The sequence below is a fragment of the Saccopteryx bilineata genome, chromosome 7, assembly GCF_036850765.1.
Source record: "Saccopteryx bilineata isolate mSacBil1 chromosome 7, mSacBil1_pri_phased_curated, whole genome shotgun sequence".
NCBI lineage: Eukaryota > Metazoa > Chordata > Mammalia > Chiroptera > Emballonuridae > Saccopteryx > Saccopteryx bilineata.
This window is the reverse complement of record NC_089496.1, coordinates 62,326,913-62,346,011: the sequence shown is the minus strand read 5'-3', so window position 1 is coordinate 62,346,011 and position 19,099 is coordinate 62,326,913. Positions and strand designations below refer to the sequence as shown.

Below are 19,099 nucleotides of genomic sequence, written 5' to 3'. Positions count from 1 at the left end.
TCTCCCTCCCTGGAGAACGCTGCTTCGGAGGGGAGCGCGCTGCGTCCCGCAGGCCGGCGCCAAGCCGTCGTCATCTCCCTTCCTGTGCCGGGTGATCTGACTCCTCACCCACCCGGAAAAACATAGTCCCCCCGCCTGTCCTTGTAGGGGAGCGCGCGCTGCCCAGCCGGGCGACTCTCTTCATCCGCACCCTGGCTGTTTCTCACTTTCAAGTCCTCTAGCGCCCACCAAGCAGTTAAAGGAGCTCCGCGGGAGAAATCTTAGGGGTCCAACGAGCGAGAGGGAGAGCGAGAGAGCCGGGGAGACGGACGGGAAGGCGAGGCTGGCGGAGGGACACCGCGGCCTCCCGCTCAGTGCGCATGCGCGCGGACGGAACGAGTTCCGGTCTGGCCCGGGCCTGTCTCCTAAAAATAGCCCCGGTGTGGGGATCCGTGCGCGGATGTCCCAGCGAGTCCGGGGCTGAGGGAGGCGTCTCCGGGAGACGCGGGTGCTGGTGGCGGGTCCCGGCTGCAGCGTGTGCGCGCCCGCCGGCCGCTCCGGGGACACGGTAAGGGCCGCGGGCGCTCGGGCTCGGTCCCCGGGGCCGGAGGTGTCCGAGAGGGCCGCCTTTCGACGAGGGGGCCGGGTGGGGGCCGCGGGGCGCCGGGGCGGGACGCAGGGCGCCCGAGGCGGGGAGCCCGCCGGCCCCGGGGACAGCAGGACGGGGCGGCGCCCGGCTGGCGGGAGGCCGGGCGGCCGGCTCGCGGCGCTGCGGCGGGCGGGGTGCAGGTCGGCAGCCCGGGGTGGTCGGGTCGGCACCGAGGGGCGAGGCGCCCTGCGGGGTGGGGGCGGGGGGCCCCGAGGGCGGGTCCCGGGGGCCGAGGGTGTCGCGGGCTGGGGAGGGCGCGGGCAGCGCGGCCGGGGCGGCTGGACCGTCCCCCGGCGCGCAGGGCGTTCGGGGCTGGGGGACGGCGGGGTACGTCGCCTCTTTGAAAGTTGGGGGAGTCCCCCGGGGGCCCGGAGCCTCTCCCAGGGGCCATCCCTTCTCCTGAGCTCGGGGGCCGGGGTCTCCCCAGAGGGCGGACCCCCCGCTGTGTGGAGGGTCTTATGCGCTGTCGTTGGACTGGAAGTTCCCCTACTTTTGCTGCGGGAGAAGCTGGGTCTAACGGGCCGGAACGTTTCGGTCCGAACTCGGCGGCGTGTGGAGGTGTCTGTCAGTGGCGGGGTCGGGGAGGTGGCGCGGCCGCGGGCACCTGCGGGTGCGCACACGGGGACCCTGCGTGCAAACGTCTTGGGTCAGGAGGGCTCAGGGAGGGACCCGCGGGCTGCCCCCGAGTCCAGTCCGGCTCGCAGGGAGGGTCTGCGGGATAGAAACTTTGCCTTTCCGTTCGGTCTCCTCTCTCTGGGAACGGTGAGCGTTCAGGGAGTAGGTGACAGTGCAGACAACTTGGGGAAAGGTGAGCGTGTCGGAGCTAGAAGCACCTTTTTGTCGCCACCCGTGGAAGTGTGTCGTTCCGGAGATGCGAGCCTCTGGAAACGGTCCGGGAGGGACCCGCGTGCAGCTTGGGTTAAACCGCGGCGTCAACCTGCAGTTTAGTTTTCAGTGGGATTGGGACCCAGGCTTGTGCTATCGGAGAGACCTGCTGTGATGCATATAACCATTTAAAATAAACACTGTTTCAAATGCTTCCAAGTTTCTTTCCCCTTTCCCCTTTCCTCTTGAAGCGCAGCATGTCTCCGTGTGTCTTGTACCGTGTGAGTGTACGAAGAGAAGGTAATTAGGTGGACGTTGCACAAGAGTGCTTTCCCTTTAAGAATCCAGGTGCGTTGTTTTGGCAACTGCCGAGTACTCCAGTTGTCAGTTTTAAAATCTGTTACCTTGGCAATGCTTGAACAGTCAGCCTGTGGAAAAGATAAACAACATAGCTTTTACAAAATAAAATTTTTTGAAAGCATAATACGGCATTTATTTTAAAAACATGAATTAAGGAAGTGAGGATAAAATAACTATTGTGCTGTTAAGGCTTCTTCTGTATGTCCACTTTTTGAGTTTTTTGGGGGGAGGTATATTATTGGAGGCCTTAGTCTACTTGTTTCTTTAACTGTATGGTAACTTTTGTTTTAGTGAAAAATGATATTTTCACTGATGTGGATGGCAGTTTTAGACTGTCTAGCAAATGTAATGGACACATGGTATGTGTCATAAAATATGAAGATTAGTTGGTTCTATGTATATGATGCTGTCCTAATTGATTCTGGAATTGCTTTCAGTTTTCAGTGAGAATTATTGTAAAATGTTGCCATAATGGTGTTAAGATAATGAAAGTATTCTGAAGAGCTAAAACTGGCATTTAAATACTTTGTAGACTCAGTCTGTAGATTAACAATTGGTTTGCAAGACTGTTTCCAATAGAAACTTAATTACTAAAGCAGTCAGTATCTTGAAGTAATAGTGACCTGCCAAAGCAAATTTGCTTATCTGTTTCATTTAATTCACATTATTGTTACATGTGTATATAAAGTATGGTTTCTTTTTCCCCTACAGTGGAACAAAGGTGATAAAATTATATTTAACTCAAATTAATTTCAAGCAAATGTATTTTTTTTTAAATTAAAGTGGTAAGGGATGTGCTAATGGTGGTTGTTCAATGGAAGTAAGAGGTCATTGGGGCTCAGAAATAAGTGTAATGTCACCATTTTGAATTGTGGTTGGAGAATAACCTTGTTATGTTTCCTTAATTAGGCATGTGTGACAAAGATTGTTTTTTGTAAATGCAACTGGAAATAATCTTTTAAAGATGTTGAGTTGTTGGATTGGTGCTTTACTTTTCAAAACAATTGTGTTACAGCTTTGCATTTCCCAAGTAGAATGCCATGAGCATTAATATTAATTTTATTAATATTCAAGCTATAGCAACGTCATTCAATTTGGTCACCAAGAGAGAAATAGTGAAGTATGTTCTAAGCGTGGTTACGTCATTATGGAATGTTTAGTAAAACGTGATTTTAAAGTTTGAACTATTTCGATGCAGTCTTTAGGAGACTTGTGTTCTGATTTAGGAGAAGGAAGCTGTAAACAAATTAGTTGTTGGGAAGTAGCACGCTGTCAGCCAGGTTTTTGAGAGCCTCCTTTTTTTTCTCCACTTGCTGCTTTTAATCTGGCTAGAGGACATAGCAATGCTGGTGGTTCTGGATTGTCTATGGGCATTTGTTCTGTCTGGTAATTAGACCAGACTGCCAGTTTTTTTTTTTGTTTGTTTTTTGTTTTTTGGTATTTTTCTGAAGCTGGAAACGGGGAGAGACAGTCAGACTCCCACATGCGCCCGATCCGGATCCACCCGGCGTGCCCACCAGGGGGCGACGCTCTGCCCACCAGGGGGCGATGCTCTGCCCCTCCGGGGCGTCGCTCTGTTGCCACCAGAGCCACTCCAGCGCCCGGGGCAGAGGCCAAGGAGCCATCCCCAGCGCCCGGGCCATCTTTGCTCCAATAGAGCCTCGCTGCGGGAAGGGAAGAGAGTGACAGAGAGGAAAGAGAGGGGGAGGGGTGGAGAAGCAGATGGGCGCCTCTCCTGTGTGCCCTGGCCGGGAATCGAACCCGGGACTTCTGCATGCCAGGCCGACACTCCACCACTGAGCCAACCAGCCAGGGCCTTGTTTTTTTTTTTGAAGATGCAAATACTCATAGTACCTGTGACTATTACAAAGTTTCACTGACGTTTTCTTTGATCAGTGACAGGGCAATAAAAAACAACTTTATAGACTGAAAATGATCAGTATTGCTTTTTTCTAGACTAGAGAGAAAATCTGTGAACGTTCTTAGTAAATGAAGAATGGAGAGTCCTCTCAGTGTTTAAATAATTAGAGAAGTATATATAAACGTAGAAGCTCAAATCAATCTTCCGGTTAGATAACCCCCTTCAAAAGGACACTTGAACATGTGCTGGTGTGCAGGTCTTTTGAAAGGAAGACTTTCAGATTGTCGTGTCATGGGACTGTGGCTCAGGTCTTGCCCTGCCACTGACAAAGTTGTGAGGCCTCTGAAGAATCTGAAGGCATTGCTCTACCTGGCCCTTGGAGTGGTTGGAATTGCATGGAATACTCGGTATGAAGGGTTCCGACACACTGCCTGAGGCTTCATGTACACTAACGCACATTGCCTGAGCCCTCCTTCCTATAAAGAGTATGTGGGCACTTGGCCCAGCACCTGTATGTGTCGTATCTGTGACCGAGGACTCCACATAGTGTGTACACACAGGAGAACACACATATATTTGTGTGGGACACAATATCCCAGTCTTGTAAATTTATTGTCAGATTATACGTAATATGTTTAGTTGGCTGTTCTACACCAGGTTTCTATCGGTAAGTATTGTTTGATTCTAAACTCTATAGTCTTCCCAAAGAGTAAAAAAAAAAAAAAAAAAAAAAAGGTTAGTTAAATGTAAGTATTTTTCCTACTTTTCAATGAAATATGTCCTTTAGGACATACTGTGTCTTCAAGGTACAGTAATTAAAATTAGTAAAGAATTTTTATAACATACCTGGAATGGGTATATTTTAAGTATAGCTTTTCTGTAGTAAGTAGTCTACAAGGTGAGGTGAAAGTAGGTTTATGGTTGTGAGTATGTGAAATAGTTTATTCTTCTACTATTAATTATATTTTCCATACAAACAACTGTAAATCTCTTTTGCTCTACCCTAAGTTTTTATACATACTTCATTCTACCTGCGCTGTGGAACTAAATGATTTTACTTGTTTACTCTACACTGTATAGGCTGTGTCCAGTTTATTATAATTGAGTGTAAATTGGCTTGTTAATATCATGCATAGCACAGATGTGTGTTGACATAGAGTTAATAACTACTATATTTTAATGTGTTTATTTACTTATTTTAATAATTATTTATTGAATTTAGTTGATATTGATTGAACTGAATATTGTATTTAATATCAAATTGTCTTCGTAATCCCTTGAGAGGAAATCATAAGCATGTAAGTTAAAGTTAGCTGGTGTCTGAGGTAAAATGCTGATACCTGAACATTGGCACGTGAGAGTGGGTAACTTACTCCTTTAGTTGAATAACTGATGGCGCAGAAAGCCAGGGGAGTGGTGAACGTGGCTGAAGAATAAGCACGAGTCGCTTAGACTTCCGATAAACAGCAAACAGGGCACATCTTTTTATGGTTGTCCTGAGTCATGACTCATTTTATTTTCTTCCTCATACGAAATAATCTGTGAACTGAAATTCAACCATCAATAAAGTTATACTGTGAGAAATATTTGGTAGTGGATAGTACATATATAGTGCATGAGCTGGATCCATTTACCGGGTTATATCTGTGGACCAGCAGCATGCCTATGCAGGTTGACTTGGATTAGTGTGAAGTGTGTGATTTGTGACCCTTGGAACAACAAGGTCCTCCTCAGTGAACCTGGGACGGTACTGTTGGCTCATTAAAACCAGGTGCTGTCCCTGGCCGGTTGGCTCAGTGGTAGAGCGTCGGCCTGGCGTGCGTGGGACCCGGGTTCGATTTCCGGCCAGGGCACACAGGAGAAGTGCCCATTTGCTTCTCCACCCCCCCTTCCTCTCTGTCTCTCTCTTCCCCTCCCGCAGCCGAGGCTCCATTGGAGCAAAGATGACCCGGGCGCTGGGGATGGCTCCTTGGCCTCTGCCTCAGGCGCTACAGTGGCTTTGGTCACGGCAGAGCGACGCGCCCCGGAGGGGCAGAGCATCGCCCCCTGGTGGGCAGAGCGTGGCCCCTGGTGGGTGTGCCGGGTGGATCCCGGTCGGGCGCATGCAGGAGTCTGTCTGACTGTCTCTCCCCGTTTCCAGCTTCAGAAATAAAAAAACAAAAAACAAAAAAAAACCCAGGTGCTTTTGTGCTGACGAGCACTGGATGTCTGTCTCACCTCTTATTCCCATCACTAACAGTTACTGGTCTTTTACATGGAGACGGAAATGAAATTTCTGAAGTTCAAAATGTTGTTTTTTTACAGAGACAGAGAGAGAGAGTCAGAGAGAGGGATAGACAGGGACAGACAGACAGGAACGGAGAGATGAGATGCATCAATCATTAGTTTTTCGTTGTGACACCTTAGTTGTTAATTGATTGCTTTCTCATATGTGCCTTGACCGGGCTACAGCAGACCGAGTGACCCTTTGCTCGAGCCAACGATCTTGGGTCCAAGCTGGTGAGCTTTGCTCAAACCAGATGAGCCCGCGCTCAAGCTGGCGACCACGAGGTCTTAAACCTGGTTCCTCGGCATCCCAGTCCGACGCTCTATCTACTTCACCACTGCCTGGTCAGGCTCAAAATATTTTTTAAGAAAAACTTTGAAGGCACAGAAAATCAGAGAGGCAGTCATGTAAGGGATGAGAGATTGGCCTTTAAAATCATGCCGCCCGTCAGGACACCTGCGCTAGTACTTTGTGTTCTTTGACAAATTCTCACTCCTCTGCAGCTCATTGTGTAAAATAGCAAATATCATATTATCTGCTTCATACAGCTGTTGAGAAGGTTAAATGAGATATGTATTGTGAAGTTTTGGCACAGTCCTTGGTACCTAGAATGCGGTCATTTTTGTTCCCTCACACTACGGTTGTTACTGCTACTGCTGTTGCTGTTGTGTTAGTCGTGATTCACTTCATAATAGGATTCCACCCTATCTTTCCAGGTTCATTGTCAGCCACCACCCTCATTGCCTCTGACTCAGATAACGCCACTATTTGCTCTTCCCTGAAAAGGCCATAAATGCTGAAGGTTGCCACCTTTATTTTCCTAGCCCAGAAATTTCCCTGAGTTTGATACCCACTTGGAAATCTAGTTGGAATTTCAAACATAATATTAGCCATATGACTAAAATACAGCTGTTTATTCCTGTCCCGCAACCTTCCTCCCTTCTACCCCCAAACCTGGGTGTCCTTGCTGGCTTCCTTTGTCTCAGTAAATGGCAACACCTATGTGGGTTCATTTTTCTCTCCGAGCCGATTCATGCATGCAGTCTGTCGCACCTTCAGAAGTTACCTGGAGCTGGCCTACCACCTCTCTGTCTCAAAGCACCATTATTTCTCGTGAATTACCACATAGCCTCCTCCTGGGGCTTCTTGTTTCTCTTCTTGCTCCCCACAAGTGTTTTTATCGCACACCAGTGCCAGGGATTATTTTAAAAGCTAAATCATGTCATTTCTCTGCTTGGACTCTTCTCATTTCTCTGGAATTAAAGGCTGTACTCCTTCCCATGACCCGAATGGCTCCAAAGGAGTGTTCTTCCTGCCTCCTTCTTCCTCGCACTGTTCTTCTTACTGTTCTTCTCCTCATTCATTGGCCGCCAGCCACGCGGACCCCTCAGTGCTCTTTAAACTCACTACGACCTTATTTTAGGGTCTCTTGAACTTCTTAAAACACCTGCTTGGGATGCTCTTCATAGGACCGGTGTGGCTACACCCTTCGGAACTTGGCCAGCATCTCACTTCCTCCCTCAGGCCATCCTGTTGAATGTTAGACTTCATTAGTTAATCTCACACATTTAGTTCCTTTGGGATACTTACCTGTAATTTATATGTGTCCTGTTTGGTTAGTTACTGCTTACTTACGGTCTTTCTCTGTTATCTGAATGGAGGCGCTGTGGAGGCACAGGCCAGGTCTGTCTTGCTGGTGGCCAGCTCTCCAGGACGTAGCACACTGCCTGGCACTTGGAAGACAGTAACTATGTGAACGAGTGCTTCTGTGTCTGTTCACGTGTTTGCCAGGAATTGGCCTGCTCCTTTGCTGCTGTCCCTGTTCTACTCAATGTCCTTTACGTTGTAGTGCTAATGTCATGTGAGATTCCAAGGTTAATCTCTCTAGACAGAGTTTTCCTTCCTTGCTGTTGATACAAGACTTGTGGACTAAACACCATTTTAGAATATTTGGAGTGTTGACGTCGTTCCCTTCTGCTAGGCTGCATTCCTACATCACAGACCATCTTGCTCCATTTGTGCACGCAATCGATTGTGGGCCTGGTGGACGCTCAGTGAGTGCTGACGTTTTTTCCTAATCAGCGACAAGGAACCACCACAAACTTGTTTCCCAGTCCACCTCTGAAAATGATAAACCTACTTTCCAGACTAAAACACTGCCTTATGAATATACATGTTAATTTACTGTCATCAGCATTCTGGGTCAAGGCAGTAATCCCAGAGCTGTTGAGCTCAAGTGGCATTTCCTGATCGTCCAAGCTGCCATCTTGCCGAGGTCTGTATTTCCACTTTGAAATGCCTCTCTCTGTAAAAACAGTGTTAGAAAGTGTAATGTTATTAGTTGCTCCTTATTGACCAATATCCCTTCCATTTCCTCCTTCAGCATATCCACCTAATTTCACGTTATTTCAGAAAGTCTAGGGGGAGGGGACTCTGCAGTTTAACACAGTATACATGAAATACAATACTGTGAACTGTGTTGCTAACAAAGATTTACCAAGAGCTTTTGTGGCCAGCGTTAGAACCGAAGCTCTATTTGTAGCAGTGAAAATCATTCCATATTTTAAACAGCTGGCTTACAAATGGGCTTTTGGATTAGATCCTGTTTGCAAGTTGGGGACTTCTTTAGCAAAATGTTTTTAATGCTGAAGACCTTTTTCTTAATGGTGTGGATGATGGAAAGAGGGAGAGAAGACTCTGGAAGTTAAGACTTGGTTGTTCAGAAATGGCTCGGTTCCCGAAAGTGAAATTTTAGTGTTGGCAAAGAAGGTTTGTTTGTTTAAACTTTTAGTTCTAGCCAAAACTTAGAGAAAAGTTACAAGAATAGTACAATGAACTTCCATCTACCTGTCACGTAGAGTCACCAGTTGTTAACATTTGGCATGTTTGCTTTATTATTCTTTGTATTTACAGAGCAACCCCGAAGTCTGGAAACAGATATCATTAGCGTTGACTATATTTACAGTTTGGGGCTCCTTGATTCCACCTTTGGGAGTCTGCCCAAGGTGGAGGTTTGCTCAGTTAAAGTCAAGAGCTTGTCTGAGACAGAACATCACAGGTGCGTGCAAGGGATGATAGGGTTCTGCATTCACGCACTGTGTGCTCTGGTGACAGGGAAGCCCCATGTTAGACGGGTAAGCTCACTGAGCATACTATGTCTTGTGAAGATAGCAGGAATCCACTCCATAGACTCCTTTTGCTTCCTCTCCTTCCTTTTCTCCCTCTTCCTCTTATAAATATTTTTATTATGGAACTATTTGAGAGTGGGTTGACCTACTTCGTGATCCTTTATTTCTAATTGCTTTAACGGATATCTTCAAAGAACAAGGATATATTCTTACATACCATAATATGATGAGTTCGATAAATTTAATATTGATCCTATAATACAGTTCCTGGTGACATCTCAATTGTGCCCATTATGTCCTTTAACAGCATTTTTCTAACTCAGGATTATCTATTACATCATAATTGGGATTGTACTGTAGTTGTCATATCTCGTCTCTTTTAATCTGAAACATTCCTTCCCCCTTTTTTCCTTTTTCCTGACATTAGACGTCTTGAAGAGTGCAGGCCCTTTGTCTTTTCGGCTGTCTGGCAGTTTGGGTTTGTCAGACTGCTTCTTTGTGGTTAGATTCCAGCTATGTATTTTTGGCAGGAATACCACATTAGTGATGCTCTGTCCGCAGGGTGCTACATTTGGGGGCAGTGTGATGTCAGTTTGATCCATTCTTCATGTTGTTTGCATGGATCACTTTGTGAAGATTTGCCTGCTGGTCGTCTCTGTATAAAGTTACCATTGTCATCTTTGTTATTACGGAATAATTTGTGGGGAGACACTTTGAAGTTGTAAATATTCTGTCCTCCCTAAAGTGTTCACATTCTAGTTTCAGCACTCATTGATGATTCTTGCCTGAATCAGTTACTACACAATGGTTCCAAAATGGTGTCTTTCTATTATTCTTTCCACGTGTATTAGTTGGCATTTTATTCCATTGTAAATAACATGTTGCTTATGTAACATCAGTATAAAGTCATAGCTCTTTTTATTAAGTAGGTTATAGTCAATTACCTATTAGTATAGTATTCATGTTGCTGCTGCACATGAACTCCCATGTGGTCAGTGGGTGCTCCCTCAGCTTAATGCATTGATTGTTCTGACACGTTCCTGTCACTGTTGGAGCTCTTCCGTCTTTTGGGACAGTAAGTTATTCCAGATTTATCTGCTTTTCCTGCTGCTGTCTTAGAATCAGCCATTTCTTCCAGGAGTCCTGGTTTCTTTTATTGGGTCAGAGTATTCAGAGATTGGACTGGGCAGTTGACGCGCTTGCTGAGACTGAGATTGTGGTGCTGTAGAGCCCGTTCAGCTGTGCAGGTTAAGGAAACATGACTTTATGCTGACTCCTCAGGCAGGGGATGGCATTGCTCTTTGTGGTCCCGAAACTTCTTAGAAGATAGTCCTTCCCTTTGAAAGTGTGAACGATATAAGTGACTGCTTTCACCTCATTTTTCTATTTAATTTTGTAATAGTTGGGTGTTGTTTTCTAAGACATTTTAGGGTTCTTGGAAGTAAAAATCCTGTTCTGTATCTCTGTATATTCAGTGAATATGTCCCACAGGGCCTTGAATGTAGTTTGATACCCATATGTTGTTTACAACATGTAATTATAATAATGACTCATTATCTTTATTACTCTTATACCATAATTAAATATTCTTCTGTTTGTTATAACATTTTGGTGATTTTGTGGATTCTTTCAAATAAATCGGTGATTAATCTGTTCTGCTTTTAGTAACTGTTACCCTGAAGAAATCAGAAACTTCAAAAGTTTTTCACCTTCAAAATTTAAAGCCCTCATTCCTGAGATGAAAGTCTATAATTAAAGAGCATCAGTGGAACTGACTTTGGCATTGCTGTTTTATAGGGTCTTGTTCTTCTGCAAGTCGCAACCCTTCTGGGCATCATTTTCATAATAAAACGAGATACTGTCTGGAGCCTTTTTAACTTTACATGCTTTATACCTAATTAACATTGAATTGTTTATGAAAGTAAAATGAAGTCCCACAAACTCTAGTGCAAAGAAGATCGCACCCCTGGGCCAGGAGGCAGTGGGTCCAAATTCTCTGTGAGCATTGTGTTACATTGGCAGTTTGCGTCCCTGTCGTTGTTGTTACCTTATTCATTCATTCTGCTGGGCCAGGCGATGACGCACCAGTGAATGGGCTCTGTGTTCCATTGGGTGGATGGGAGTGTGGACACGTGTTTAGAATCCACTTTGGGATCTGCTGTATGTGGACAGTGCAGAGTTCTCTAGGAACGCAAAGAAGGGGCAGTTCACCCGGTTTCACGGAGGCGGAAAAATTTGTTCCAGAGGAAGTGACGCCTTCAATATAGGTTGGCACCTGCAGTGTGAATAGGACAGCTGTGTGAAGAGGGAGGTGGGTGGAACCAGGCCTGTGTTGGTTAGGACAGGGATGCACTTAAAAGAGTGTGAATTACTTGCTGAGCCTCGGGAGCAGAGTGTGGACAGACGGGCATGTGGGGGAGGGCGGGTGGGCATGTGGGAGTAGGAAGCATGGGACTGAAGGGGGAGATGGGCCAGGCTGTGAGGAGCCCCTAAGCTATGCTAAGGACTTTGTACTTTGTCCCAGGTGAAATGGAAGCATCTTAACTCTGGCAGGAGATTAATTAAAAAGATAACTGATTGCACTGTGGAGAATTCTCTGGGGAGAGTTAAAACTGGTAGGCAGGGAGAATGATTAGAGGGCATTACAACAAATGGGTTAAAAGGGGTAAGGTGCCTGGGCTGGTGTGGTGGGATAAGGATTGAAGAAATTGGTGGGTGAAAGAGAGAGAGAGACAGACAGACAGAGGAGGTGTAATGAGAGGACTCAGTGATGGCAGGCAGGTGGGCGGAGACAGAGTGACAGGTGAGGGTTAGGTGTCTAGGCAGCCGAGGGAGGGAGCGAGTGGGCCGTTTCTGAGACAGGAGGAACGGGAAGAGCAGCAGGCTTGAGAAGACACTGCGCTTGCCTGTGGGCGTGCGCCTGGTTGGGTCAGAATCTATGTTCGCGCGGTGTTTGATTCCCTGTACGATGTGGAGCAGCACCCGGGCATGGCAAGGCCTGAGGAGGTGGCCGTGAAATGGGTGGTTGAAGAGGAATGGATATACAGATGGGAAACGGGCAGGGAACTGACAGGATTTATCTACAGAAAACCTAAGAAAGTCTACATAGTAACTCCTCTTATTGGAGGGTGGCAATTAGAAACCAAGATCTGGATGCTGGGTGTGCTCATTGCTCCCAGGCTGCCCTCGTTTCTAGGCCTTCTCAGTAGAGCTACGGAGTGCATGTGTGCGCACTGAACCACACATCCACTTCTGCAGTCAGTTCTGTAACATGGCCTGTGTGTTCCTGCATTCACTGAGAGCGATGCGGAGTTGTGCAGTCAATATGACAGGGTTAGTGGGATCAATGGAGTTAGGGGGACAAACTCAAAAACTCCCAGTGACACATTAAAAATAAAGACTAGGAGCCTGATAAACCTATTTAAATAGCAGTACGGCTTGGACATTATGGTTAAGAAATACATAAATACATAGTGAATACAGTACTTCACTATGAAAAACACTTGCATGTTTGTAGAAAGGGTGTTGCTTGTAAGATATGACGTGGTGGATGGGGAGTTAGCTGAAATCAGATGAAGCGTGACCCAACGTGGTGGGGTGGCTTATAGACCTGCGGTACTGCCATAGCCTGTTTTTATTGGAGTCAGTTCTCCCTGGGGTGCTGTGCAATTTATTCCTCACTTCCCTAATAATTTTTAATTTTTTCCATTTCTTTTCTGAATTCAGCCAGCTTTTTTGTAGTTGGTCCATTTTTGTTTTTAATGTTGACATTTCCAACTCAGAGTACTTTTCATGTCTTCAAATGCTTGTATGAACATATTTAATCCTACTTGGGATATTGAGTTACCTTTTTCTATTTTTTCTGCTTTGGGGTTATAGTTGTAGGGAGTTTTCCTCAAGTGACATATGTCAAATTCTGTTCTCTTTCTGGATTTCACATTTCCGTTGTTCATTTTATGGAATCGGGGTGTTTAATAGTATTCCCAGTTTAATGGTGCCCTCTTCTTTCCGTATAGAACTGTCCTGCTGTCTGCACGGTCTTTGGTTGGAGAAGGCTTATAAGACTTCCAGTGTTAGGATTCTCTTTGGCCTTAAAGACCTTAAATTTTTCCCCTTTCCCTTTTCCTTTACTGTCCAGTTGCCGATGGACAGGTCCTTTCTTTTGCCTGTTTCCTCCACCAGGAACTGGGGTTGCGAAGTCACATCCCTTTCTGTGCCGGTGGCGTCTTCGCTGGGGCCTGTCCCTTTAGATCACCAGAATTTTGAACTTCCTTCCCCATTCTGATCCACCCGATACGTTCCCAGTATTTCCAGATTCAGGGCGGGTGGAATATCCTAGGTGGTCCTTGTGCAGGACCGAGGCCCTGTCTGAGCCCCCTTGCCATCGTGGAAGGACATCCTGAGACGCAGGTGCTGGGTTTGGTGGGTTTTCGGTTTCCATTCAGTGTTTGTGTGGGATCAGCATTCTTTGTCTGGAGCCCATGCTGCAAGCGTGGTTTTGTGTCGAGTTTCCTTTTCCTTTGTTTTTCCATATGGTTTAGGGAAATATTTTTAGAATACTTAGATACTCCAGCACCATTGTTCTCAATAAAGTCTCTACTTCTGAGGGAGAGGGAATCTATTGATTTATGCCAGCAATTTTCACCTCGTGCACTGCAAGAGCTTCTAAAACATGCAGTACCTGACTATTTAGTCAGGGGCATGACCTCTTTTCCCTTAGATTGCCAAATAAATAAATGACAACAGCCCACATAACAATAGCCGTCAGGAGTGAATAAATCCAAATTATACCTATTTCTTTTTTTTTCTTTTTTGTCAGATTGTCTAAATATGTATTTTTTGGTGTGTCGCAGAATTTTAGTAATTCATTTGTGTGCCATGAGATGGAAAAGGTTGAAAACCACTGATATATCCTGTCAGTGCTACAGAGCTTTTAGTTAAGAGAAGACGTGGGCAGTCAGCTTAACACTGCTGAGCTAGGCAGACTGCAGAAAGTACCTTGAATGAGAAAAAAACTGACTAAATATAAATACTCTGACTGTGTTCTGATAGCATGGAGATGTGGGTTCTGGGGGATTGCAAGCACCCTAAGTGCTGTTTTCTGTACAGCATGGTTATTAATCAAAGGTTTGTTTCTACAGTGTCTAGTGGGAATGCCTTGGCTTTATTATAACGTAAGTGACTGATAGGCCTGTATTGAGCTGTGGTCTTTGATACTTCCTTATGCTAATGGAAATTTAATATATAAAGTTTTTTGAAAAGGCAACTTGTAAATTTATGATTGATCTGTTAGATATTAACTTCCTTGTAAACTAAACCACGTATGCTTATTTCCATTTTTCTACTCTTTTGGTTTTCTCAGGTTTATTTTATGATCTTGATGACTCTTCTCTGATTATAATGAATGGTAGGAGTGGTGTTATTCCTTGATCCCACTCCTTATTGTGTTTAATAAGGTGGCACTATATCTGTTTATTGTAGTTAATGTTAATTGGTTTTCTGTCTTCTATGCTCTTTAACATGAAAAATTTAAGAGAAAGTTGGAATTATGCATGAACCTTCTTCACGATTGTTTTCCAGAGTTGTTTAAAATATTTGTTATGGTTAAGCATTTCTTTCCTTAGAATTAAAGTTTTTTATATCAGGTTTTATGTTGTTGGAGTAGACATGGACTTTTTTCGTTAGTCCTTTTACATTAAAAGAACAATTAAAACTAAAAGGCATATTGACCTTAATTTAAACATCAGAAAATTTTAATAATATTAATGAAAACCTCTTGCTGTTCATGATGTGTCTTTGGAATTCTCCTCGGGGTTTTCTAAGGGTGTTTAAAGGAAGTCAGTACCTGTGCCCAGCTGTCTGTCTTTGGAACCTCATTTATGAGCTTTTGTTTCTTGTTTCAAATTTTCTTTAAGTCTTAAGTAATGATTTGACATGCTCTTTTTTTTTTTCCCCCTGTATTTTCCCCAAAGTTAGAAATGGGGAGGCAGAGAGACAGACTCCTGCATGTGCCCAACCGGGATTCACCTGGCATGCCCACCAGGGGGCAATGCTCTGCCCATCTGGGGCGTTGCTCCGTTGCAACCAGAGCAATTCTAGCGCCTGAGGTGTAGGCCATAGAGCCATCCCCAGCGCCAGGGCCAACCTTGCTCCAATGGAGCCTTGGCTGCAGGAGGGGAAGAGAGAAAGAGAAAGAAAGGGGAGGGGGAAGGGTGGAGAAGCAGATGGGTGCTTCTCTTGTGTGCCCTGGCCGAGAATTGAACCCGGACTTCCACACGCCAGACCGACACTCTACCGCTGAGCCAACTGGCTAGGGCCTTGACATGCTCTTTACACATTTTCTTTCTATTGCCCCCTCCTTTCATGTTCAACTGCTAAATATGGTGACCCCGAAGCAAAGTCCATGGCATGGCTTCTGTACCCCTCTTCTGAGCTCAACCCCATGTATCTTACCACTGTAACTATTTCTATGTTTTTGATTCTGAAACATAAACACATACAAGATCGAGTTCTTTGCTTCTAGGAGGTAATGGCTTAGGGAGGCTAGAACCACATTAATTACTGTGGTTAATTACCAAGTGATTTGTAAATAAATCTCAGACACAGTGGAGTAGGGAGTTTGGGGAAGATGTTCAGAAGTGATCAGGGGCCACTTCACGGAAGGATTGGCATTGGAGCTGGATGTCAGGTTTTATTGTCAGGCGTGGAAAAGATTCTAGGCAGAGAAAAGGGTTCGCGTGAAAGAGGTGAAGCGGGAAAGATAGAGGTAGGTATGGGACACCATCTGGCTGGAAAGGTGGGCTTTTCAGAGGGTGGTAAGGTGGGAATGCGAGCTCGCGGCCAGATTGTAGAACATCTCGACTGCAGAGCAGGTTGGGCTTGGTTTTTTAGGTAAGGAGGAGCTGTTGAAAGTTTGTAAAGTTGGCTTCCTTTACTATGCCAATGCAGGCTAATGAAGATGATGTGTAAATCTTTTATTACTAAAACGTGGTTCCTTAGAGAAAAAGGCTTACTATCACTGTGTGTGTGTGTGTGTGTGTGTGTGTGTGTGTGTGTGTGTTAGAGAGAGAGAAAGAGGGGGGAGGAGACAGGCAGGAAGGAAGAGAGATGAGAAGCATCAATTCTTTCTTGTGGCACTTTACTTAGTTCATTGATTGCTTCTCATATGTGCCTTGAACAGGGGCTCGAGCCGAGCCAGTGACCCCTTGCTCAAGCCAGTGACCTTTGGCTTCCAGCCAGCGACCTTTGGGCTCAAGCCAGTGACCGTGGGATCATGTTAGTGATCCCACACTCAACTTGGCAAGCCTGCACTCAAGCTAGCGACCTCGGGGCTTTGAACCTGGGATCTCAGTGTCCCAGGCCAACGCAGTATCACTTTTCAGAAAGCACGGTGCCAGGTTTGTTCTTTGTTTGAAGGGAATTGGTGAGAATGCCTGGCTTTCAAGTAGAAGACATAAAGATAGGTTATCCTTTTCTCATTCTCCTTTGTATCCCACTTCTTGATCTTCTTTCCCCTGCCAGACCAATGCTGTGTGCTCTCTGTAAAGAACAGATTCCTTCAGATGGGTGTTTTCTTTAGAAACCTCTAGTTCTTTGTATCTGTCTTACCATACATATCATGTGTGACCTTATACACACACTGCATTGAGGGTTTTTGTGCTGTGACTTAGTTCCTGCATTTTTCTCCTGTACATTCTCAGTAAATATATCTCTTAAATTGCTGTCTTTCAAATGACCCTCGGTTTTGCACTTTGCAAAATTTGGACTGAGCTGAGGTTTTGAAAAGATAACTTGAAGCCATCTCTACCCTGCTTTTCTAGATCAGTGCTTCTCAACCTCTTTTCTGCTGTGAGATAGGACAGGTGAGATTCTGACACACGCACTCCCACGGAGCTCCTTAGCCGAGAAGCTCAGTAGCACGGGATCTGTCGTTGCTACAGCCCTCCCGGCGTGCGGTGGAGCTGTGACAGGCAGCGGGTCCCTGCAGTGCTCAGGGCTGCAGTCACCATTCTTCCCAGTTCTCGCTGCTTCAGAAGGCGTCAGAATGCAGGCTGAGGTGAGGTGAGGTGATCTGAAGACTCTCCCTTCATTTTATTTTAGGGTTCAAACCAGCACTTTAGAAGCATTCAATTATTCTCAAGAGAAATCCCAAGTTATCTTTCAAGATAACTTGAAACCTTCGGACTTCTTCTTTTCCATTAGTTCAGGTGTTCTTGTTTTCTGTTTGTTTCAAATAGATCCTAAACCCCGTTTGCATGAGACTGGTAGTCTAGGTTTACTCCTGGCTTCCATTTCGTTTCTACAAACTCTAGTTTGTGTCCCTAAAAAGACCTCTGAGGTCTCTTTCATTTCATTCTTTAGGAAATTGCAGCATATCATGAATACAGTGTCCAAACTCATTCTAGATTCCAGCCAACATCCTTATTAACATAGACATCTGTTGACAGGCTTTGCCCATTGACCGATCAGAGTTTCATCAAAGTGATATATATTTTGCCATTATGTTAAATGCATAGTGCCATATTTTAAAGTGTGCTCATTTTTAAACTTGTGTGTGTGTACAAAATGGGCTCCTTTTTATTAGAGTCTGGGTGGTTGAGGACGGCAAAAATGATAGCGTCTGGTACGTAGATGCCTGAGAGATAATATTGGCTGTGTTAACTCTTTAAGGTCAGGTGACGGGCAGAACAAATGGAACTTCAGCATTTGAGTAGCCAAATCCTCCACACAAAGACTGACAGCATGATTGAGACGTTTTGTAAATATGAATATTAACAATTAATGTGAAAACTGTCAGTATGGTTGCTAATTCTGAATTGGAGGGATGATAAATAATTTAAGAGAATAAATTATTACGTACTAGTTATTTACCTAAAAATGCCTCCTAACCTGTGGATAACAACAAATATGTGTATCACGACAGGGAAGGTGCTTGCTACCATATGAAGTGAGATTACAGAAAAGAAGGCCTGAAGCACTTTAAATTTATTATTAAGAATGGGAGCTGGAAATGAACACAGATTTCCACACAGAGCTTGTGTGCCAGTGTTCATAGGAGCGTCATTCAGAACAGATGAAAAGTGTCCATCAACTGATGAATGAATAAATGCAGTGTATTTCCGTACAATGGAATACAGTTTGTCAGAAAAAAATGGATGAAGGATGGATACATGTTACTACATGGGTGGATCTTGAAAGCATTTTTAAGCGAAATAAACCAGTCACAAAATACAGTACATTGTGTGGTTCAGAGCAGGCACACTATAGAGACAGACAGTAGATGGCCCACTGCTTAGGGCTGGGGTGAGTGAGCACTGGTGACAGTGGATGGGGACAGGGAATGGGGAGTGACTGCAAATGGGTCCTAGGTTTATTTTAAAGGTGATGCCACTGTTCTGGAGTTAGGTAGTGGTTGCACATTCCTGTGAATATAAAAAACATGCAGGTGTATACTTTAAATGGGTGAATTGTGTGGTATGTGAATTATATCCCATTAAAGCTGTTTTGTATTTCTTTAAAAAAGCAGAAGCTGTGCTTTGGGCCTCACGGGTAATTTAGGGGGATATTGATGGAGGAGGAAGGGCTTGGGGGACAATGGGCATTCCTTGACGTTAGTATACTGTCACATGCGGCACAAATGCTGCTTCCTCTGTCCGCTAGCAGAGAGTGTAAGCAGTTGTGTTTCAGTGGGGACTGTGTGAGAGCCCGGCTTTAAATGTTACTCAGACTGAAACGGCGCATCATTCCAGTTGGCAGGATTAGCCTGGCCTTTCTCTTATCTTTGCATTTTTTTTTGTCACGTTAAATTCAGTGTTTTCCTGTTTTCAAGGTGGTACGTGATTGTGCTGTGCCCATCTGTCCCGCACCCCGCTTTGCTCTTTTTGTTCACACCTGCTCAAGTCTGTCATCTCCCTTACATCCTGTAATTGGAACTGTCCCTGGGTGATTATAATCACTCTCTTCCTCAAATGCTAGCTTCTGTGAAATTTTACTGACTTGAAAATACTGTTTCTTGTGACTTACTATGTATT

At 45.0% G+C, this 19,099-nt stretch overlaps 1 protein-coding gene across 4 annotated transcripts in view; it reads left to right on the top strand.

Annotated features, from left to right (window-relative positions):
* Nucleotides 1–400: 400 nt before the first annotated feature.
* Nucleotides 401–19,099, top strand: part of MEF2A (myocyte enhancer factor 2A) — a 106,648-nt gene continuing 87,949 nt past the window's right edge. For 3 of the 4 annotated variants that reach the window (XM_066240408.1, XM_066240409.1, XM_066240407.1), the window contains exon 1: nt 402–547. The gene's annotated coding sequence lies outside the window, so the exon portion shown is untranslated. Of the gene's footprint in view, nt 548–19,099 lie in introns of all 4 variants that reach the window. The other variant, XM_066240403.1, reaches the window with a different exon arrangement.